Source organism: Eurytemora carolleeae, unplaced genomic scaffold, assembly GCF_000591075.1.
Source record: "Eurytemora carolleeae unplaced genomic scaffold, Eaff_2.0 scaffold570, whole genome shotgun sequence".
Taxonomy (NCBI): Eukaryota; Metazoa; Arthropoda; class Copepoda; order Calanoida; family Temoridae; genus Eurytemora; species Eurytemora carolleeae.
The window spans coordinates 6,894-14,168 of record NW_019396508.1 but is presented as its reverse complement, the minus strand read 5'-3'; positions in this window follow the sequence as shown (position 1 = coordinate 14,168).

The following is a 7,275-nucleotide window of genomic DNA, read 5'->3' as shown; positions in this document are numbered from 1 at the left end:
TGAGTTTAGTCTAGATTATTAACCCAACCTGAATCCTACTCTGAGTTTAGTCTAGATTATTAACCCAACCTGAATCCTACTCTGAGTTTAGTCTAGATTATTAACCCAACCTGAATCCTACTCTGAGTTTAGTATAGCCTATTAACCCAACCTGACTCCTGCTCTAAGTTTAGTATAGATATAAACACAACCTGAATCCTACTCTGAGTTTAGTCTAGATATTAACCCAACCTGACTCCTGCTCTAAGTTTAGTATAGATATAAACACAACCTGAATCCTACTCTGAGTTTAGTCTAGATATAAACCCAACCTGACTCCTGCTCTAAGTTTAGTATAAATATAAACCCAACCTGACTCCTGCTCTAAGTTTAGTATAGATATAAACCCAATCTGAATCCGACTTTGAGTTTAGTATGAATATATAGTTATATAGTTATAGTATTTATTTTCAAACACAAAATACAAAATAATAATGTATGATGGTTCAGCTAAAAATAAAACACAAAAGAAAATTTAATATGAGCCACTTGAAAATATAATGTTTGATAATTTTGTTCTGATCGGTATTTGTATCTGAGTTTAGTATAGTAACAAACCTAAACCCTACTCTGAGTTTAGTATAGAAACAAACCTGAACCCTACTCTGAGTTTAGTATAGAAACAAACCTGAACTCTACTCTGAGTTTAGTATAGAAACAAACCTGAACCCTACTCTGAGTTTAGTATAGAAACAAACCTGAACCCTACCCTGAGTTTAGAATAGAAACAAACCTGAATCCTACCCTGAGTTTAGTATAGAAACAAACCTGAACCCTACCCTGAGTTTAGTATAGAAACAAACCTGAACCCTACTCTGAGTTTAGTATAGAAACAAACCTGAATCCTACCCTGAGTTTAGTATAGAAACAAACCTGAACCCTACTCTGAGTTTAGTATAGAAACAAACCTGAACCCTACTCTGAGTTTAGTATAGAAACAAACCTGAACCCTACTCTGAGTTTTGTATAGAAACAAACCTGAACCCTACTCTGAGTTAAGAGTGTTCTGATTTTAGTTAAGTATTGATGATGTGAAGGATGTGAAGAACCAAACCAAGTTATTAATTTTGTTAAACCAAAATTTCTTTATAATTCTGAAAATGCATAAGAAAGTTATTTTATTATATATCTAACTTTCATCTACATTATAAATTAATATTACAAAATTTCAGCCATAAAACGCTTAAAATCTACAAATAAAATCGGGAAGAAAAAAATAAATCCTAAATTTGATAAAATCTGACAAAATTGAACACAGATGACTGAATCGAGCCAAATATTTAATAAAAACTTAAATTAACTTTTTAACTTTTTTCCAGCTTTTCTTGTCCAGAATTTTTAAACATTTTATATTTTTTAACTTGACGAAGAATAAGAAAGTAAATATTAAAATACAAAAAATAGTTTAAGTTGGATTGATTTAAGGTTCAATGGAAACAAATCCTAATTTAAAAAAAAACTGTTTTTAACAATTATTATTTAAAAGTTCCAAATTTTTGTAATATAAGGATTTGGAAGAATCCATTGTTTGTACTTTTTGTATTTACTTTACGTCCAATTTTTTATATTTTTTATCTTTATTATGTGAAGGTAATTTATACCCTGTTTATTATACAGTTTATCATAATTTTATCGGCTTCTTGCGTTTGTAAATAAAAATAAAAAAAGATGGGGGTTACTTCTCTATATAAATGTGTTTTCTTTTACCGATTTTGCTTCTATTTGCATGCATATGGTTGTCTTTTGGTAAGCAAGAGTTTTTTCCTTGTATCTGTATCATAAACACATTAATGTTAAAAAGTTATACAAAGTTTTAAGTACTTTACCCTTGATATCTTAAACGCTATAAAACTCACTTAGATGACAGCCTCAGTCCACAAATAAAAATACTCATGTTGGGTCAAAAGCATACCGAATAGGTGAATGGAATAGGGGGGAAATATTGGTTTTTGGTAGAGAATATTTGCGATTAACTCACTATATCTTATTTTATTTGTTTATCCCCATAAGATCCACTGCAAGTTAGACAGAAGGAGACATTTATGCGATATTATTGGTAAAACTTTGTGACCTCGTACCTTGGTCTTATGTACAAGTACGAGCAAATAAAATTTAACCGGTTACATATTAGAAATTAAAAATATTTTTGTTATGGAAGCATTGTAGAAAGCAGTGCAATTATGGATTTGATTTTGGTTTATTAGTTTAAGTATGATAACTATTAAACCAAGCTTTCATTTTCTACTGTTCCACGCAGATTTAACGGTTCGGTCCTTATCACATTAAAAATATTGCTTTCGCCTTTTCTCTTTTATTCTTCTTTTTTGTCGGCATATGCGTTCTAAACGAAAGAGTACAAAATAACAACTCCGTAAGTTTAAAGATTTAATTATAGACGAACACATGATTGAAATCAATTAAATATACCAAACGTATCTCCACCTGGTTAGTTCGGGGTGTTGTAGTTTATTAGTTTAATATTTGTAGACTTGAAGAGAAGTAGAAAGTCCAATGGTGAAATTTTACATGTTTTCAATCATAACTCCTGTTATCATTGAAAACCCTTGGAGAAGAACAAACGTTTTTTAAAAGTATGTAACCAAATATATTATACTAGCCTTAGAGGGGGCTTCGCGCCCATCTTCTAAATTAATTGTGAACAATGTTCTCTTTGTGTACATCGTAAAACAAAACAAAATAATTCGCGGATTTTCACAAAAAAATTAGTGGATTTTCAAAATTTTTAAAAATTTAATGAAGATCGAATTTTGATTGAGACAAATATTTAAAATTTCAATCATTCATAAACCTTCCCTGGGGTCCCTAGATGTCCCACAAAAAATTTGGGCCCGATCGGTTCAGCCGTTTTGACGTTTATTGGATACAAACAAACAGACAGAGAAACAAACAGACAAACAGACAGACAAGCCAAATTTATATATAGATACGCTCATACTTGTGCGTAAGGTAAAAATAGAAGAACCCCGAGGTTCCAAAGTCGTACCAGTAAAAGCGCATAAATTGGACATTTTTCTTTCTGTCTGGTGGAGGTGACGTCTGAGAAAAAATATTGTAGAATAAATTCTTCCTCATTAGCAAAAGAAGAAAAATCTTTTCCTTAATATTTAATTTTCATTATCAATCAATTACTACTTCTTATATGCAATGTAGTTCTTGTGCTTTTATTTAAGACAGTTACTTATTTCTTTTTTTCTAAATATATGTAGAGCCAATTATCCAATTTCAGCATTTTTTATTATTATTGAGAGTAGAACTAGATTTTTACTCTTGTTTCAATAAAAGTGGAAAAGATGATTTTTATCCCTCTATTTCACAGGTTTCACTGGATATTGAAGAAAACACTCAGAAACTTTTTCAAACTTTCTTGAATGTATTTTATTCTTCTATCAGAATAATTCTAAAAAATTGAAGTGAACTTAAAACTTATTATATTATCATTATTATTATTATAGAGATTTATTCACACACAAAGATATAAATACATATATAAATGGTGTAGTTTAAATTTGTTTTGATATTTTGAATATATAGTTTTACAAAAGAAAAAGAAAATATGCAAAATTATGCACAAATAGGCGATATTGATCAATACTCATTACATAACATATTTATCATTTCAGTTATTATGCAATTATAGAATCCTTCAACATATAAATTATTCATTCTTGTAAAACCGGAACTTTCCATGCATGGTCCAATAGGACATCAAAATATTTCATTTGTTTCTGAACTAAAATTTTACTAAGATCCGAAGGATTTACAGAACAATCATTTGCAATAGAAAATAAATTTCTGCCAAGAACTGTGTTAAGGTCATTTTTACATAACTTAGAAAAAAACATAAATTTTACATGTAAACATTGTGAAATACTTTATAACAAATACCTATGCGTATCTCTAGGTACATTAAAAAGAATTCTAATAGCAGTATTCCAAGCTGCCAAACCCTAAATCAGAACTTACTTTCAGCCTGATATGGTTTTACATATTCATTCCAGCCAGAGATCCCTTTTAATTTTTCACTAGCCACTCCTCCTGATCTTGGTAGACACAACTTTGCTTCATTATCTTTAGATTCACATATTCCAGTAGCATATTTATCAATACTGACATCATGATTCTGACAATGAAGAGTGTAGCAAAGGTTATATTCCTGTGGGGAGTCTATGATATTAAGTCTTGTATCTAGGTTATCTCTATTATTCACTTGCTGCTCTAGAAACGCTTTACTCCTTCACCGAAATTTTTTAAAAAACATTTTAGAAGTTGTTCACCATAACTAAACTCTTCTTAATAAAAAAGTGAGATAAAGTTTAGTTAATTATGAATAATTAAAAATGAAAATTTTATAAACATGAAGTAGAAGTTTCGCCACGCCGCGGTGTTTGTCTGTATTTTTATGAGTTAGTTCGTTTAAAAAAACGCTAGTAATGTTGAAATCCTAAGAAAGATCTGTCACACCGTTAAGAATTTACTTTAAAAAGGAGAAATTCTTAGTTTATTTATTATCTTAAATTCAATGATAAACGTACGTACGTAAAGTTCTCATATAAATAAATTTTATTATGTATAATAATTGTTGGTGTAGTTAATGTGGTTTTTATTGAAATTTTTCTAAACTGCATTGTATTCATATTGCATATACCCTATTGTAAACACAGTAAACAAGATGCAGTTATATATTCTATGTAGTATAAATCTATTTATCTTTAAAATTGTCTACATTTATCCTTCCACAATCCATCCTTCCTCCATTCATCCTTCCTCCATCCAACCTTCTTCAATCTATCCTTCCTCCATCCATCCATCCTCCATCCATACTTCCTCCATTCATCCTTCCTCCATCCATCCTTCCTTCATTCATTCTTCCTCCATCCATCCTTCCTCCATTCATTCTTCCTCCATCCATCCTTCCTCTATCCATTCTTCCTCCATCCATCCTTCCTCTATCCATTCTTCCTCCATCCATCCTTCCTCCATTCATTCTTCCTCCATCCATCCTTCCTCCATTCATCTTTTCTCTATCCATCCTTTCTCCATTCATCCTTCCTTCATCCATCGTTCTCCATTCATCTTTCTTCCATCCATCCTTCCTCCATCCATCCTTCCTCCATCCATCCTTCCTCCATCCATCCTTCCTCCATCCATCCTTCCTCCATTCATCCTTCCTCTATCCATCCTTCCTCCATTAATCCTTCCTCCATCCTTCTTTCTTCCATCCATCCTTCCTCCATCCATCCTTCCTCCATCCATCCTTCCTCCATCCATCCTACCATTATCCATCTTTTCTTCATCCTGCCTTTAGTTCCTGCACGAATAATTTACCTCTTCAAGCGTCCATTCTCAATCTCTCCGTATTTGATCCTTTTTAATCCTAATTTATCTCCAAATTACCTTCTTCCATTTCATAACTGCTCCTTCCATCCTAATTCCTAAATGTCACACTTTTTCATCCATCCTTCTTTTTTCATTCTTTCATAATTCCTCCTTTCTATCCTTCCCTGATCCATCCTTTTTCCTTCCACACTTCCTTCAGCTGTCCATTGTACTTTCATCTTTTCTCCTTCTATCCTTCCTTTAGCTGTCTATCATTTCTCCTTCTATCCTTCTTTTGGCTGTCTATCATTTCTCCTTCTATCCTTCTTTTGGCTGTCTATCATTTCTTCTTATATCCTTCCTTTGGTTGTCCACCATTTTTCCTTCAATCATTTCTCCTTCAATCCTTCCTCCTTCCATCCATTTACATAATCGTTCGTAACAGAGCATATACATAATTCGTCAACCATAAACAATTCCTACCTTCAGGTAAAAGAATGTACAATACAGATTTAGTCCCAATTAGTTTTGTTTTCATCTTTTTCGAATTATTTTAATTTGCAAAGAAATTGAGTCTTTGTCACAAACTCATATTTTCTAATCCCTATATCTTTCCAACCTGATGGTGTGAACATTTGATATTTGAAAATTAGAAAATATGATCTAACAAAATCCAAATTTTGAAATATGTAAGGTCTCCGACATTGGGTCGCAAAGATAAATGGAGTAGAAAATCAGAGTTTGTGGCAAAGACTCAATTCCTTTTTCATTTAATCCAATTTAAGCAAAACTTTGTCATCCGCTAACTCTCATAAATGAAAGACATTTTAATGTTGTCATTTAATTCTTATGTTTAGTTAGACTCTGACGAGAAAGAAGTAAAATTACTTTAGGTTGTTTTGCGGTAGAGGTAATTAGTTCAACATCAAGATAAACAATTTATATTTTTTGCTGTTACTTTGCGACTTTGCTGTTACTTTGCGACTTTGCTGTTACTTTGCGACTTTGCTGTTACTTTGCGACTTTGCTGTTACTTTGCTACTTTGCTGTTACTTTGCTCTATTCTTGATTTACGCACAAGAATGAGAATAGCTAATTTATCCTGGTTCATATAGAAATGTCAAAACATTTAAGATTTTAATCTGACGCATATTTTACTTTAGTTTGACGTGAGTGGGTCTAATTTTACTTTAGTTTGACGTGGATGGGTCTAATTTTACTTTAGTTTGACGTGGATGGGTCTATTTTTTTGTGGAACCTCGATGACTCCTGGGAAGGTTAATGACAGTAAAAATAAAATAATTTGCCAATAAAAACATGAAATGCCATTTTTTTAAATATGCAAAAAGTATGCAAAAAAGAATTTAAAAAACTGAGATAGAAAGCAAACTCTGTATGAAACGAAAAACAAGAAAATTCCGGGAGATATTGCGGGGGAAGGATTAAATTAACATTTCTTTTAAACTAATTGAAAAATTATGTAATTCTAAAATATCTAAAGTACTAAATCCTCACATTTATCATCCCTTCCCTCCCTCTCCTAGATATCAACCTTAATTCCATGATATCCAGGTATAGGGTATATCTAGGCAGGGGGGAGGGGAGTTTATTATAGTTATGATCTCTAAGATTTAGTATCTTTAAGCATTTTGAAATAAATCATTTTAAATTCCTCCTCCTAGCTTCCTCCCTCCATCTTCATTCTAGCAGACAGATCTATCCTATCAAATGTCACAGCTTGGGGTGGGACAAACAGCGGGGGCAGGCTTAGACAGTGGGGGCGGGGCAGGGACGGGGGATGAGATTGTTACTGATCTGAAGGGGAGTAATGATATGATATGAATAAGGAAGACAAAAATGTGAAGAAGGAGGAAAAATAAAAAGTGAGATAAAGTTTAG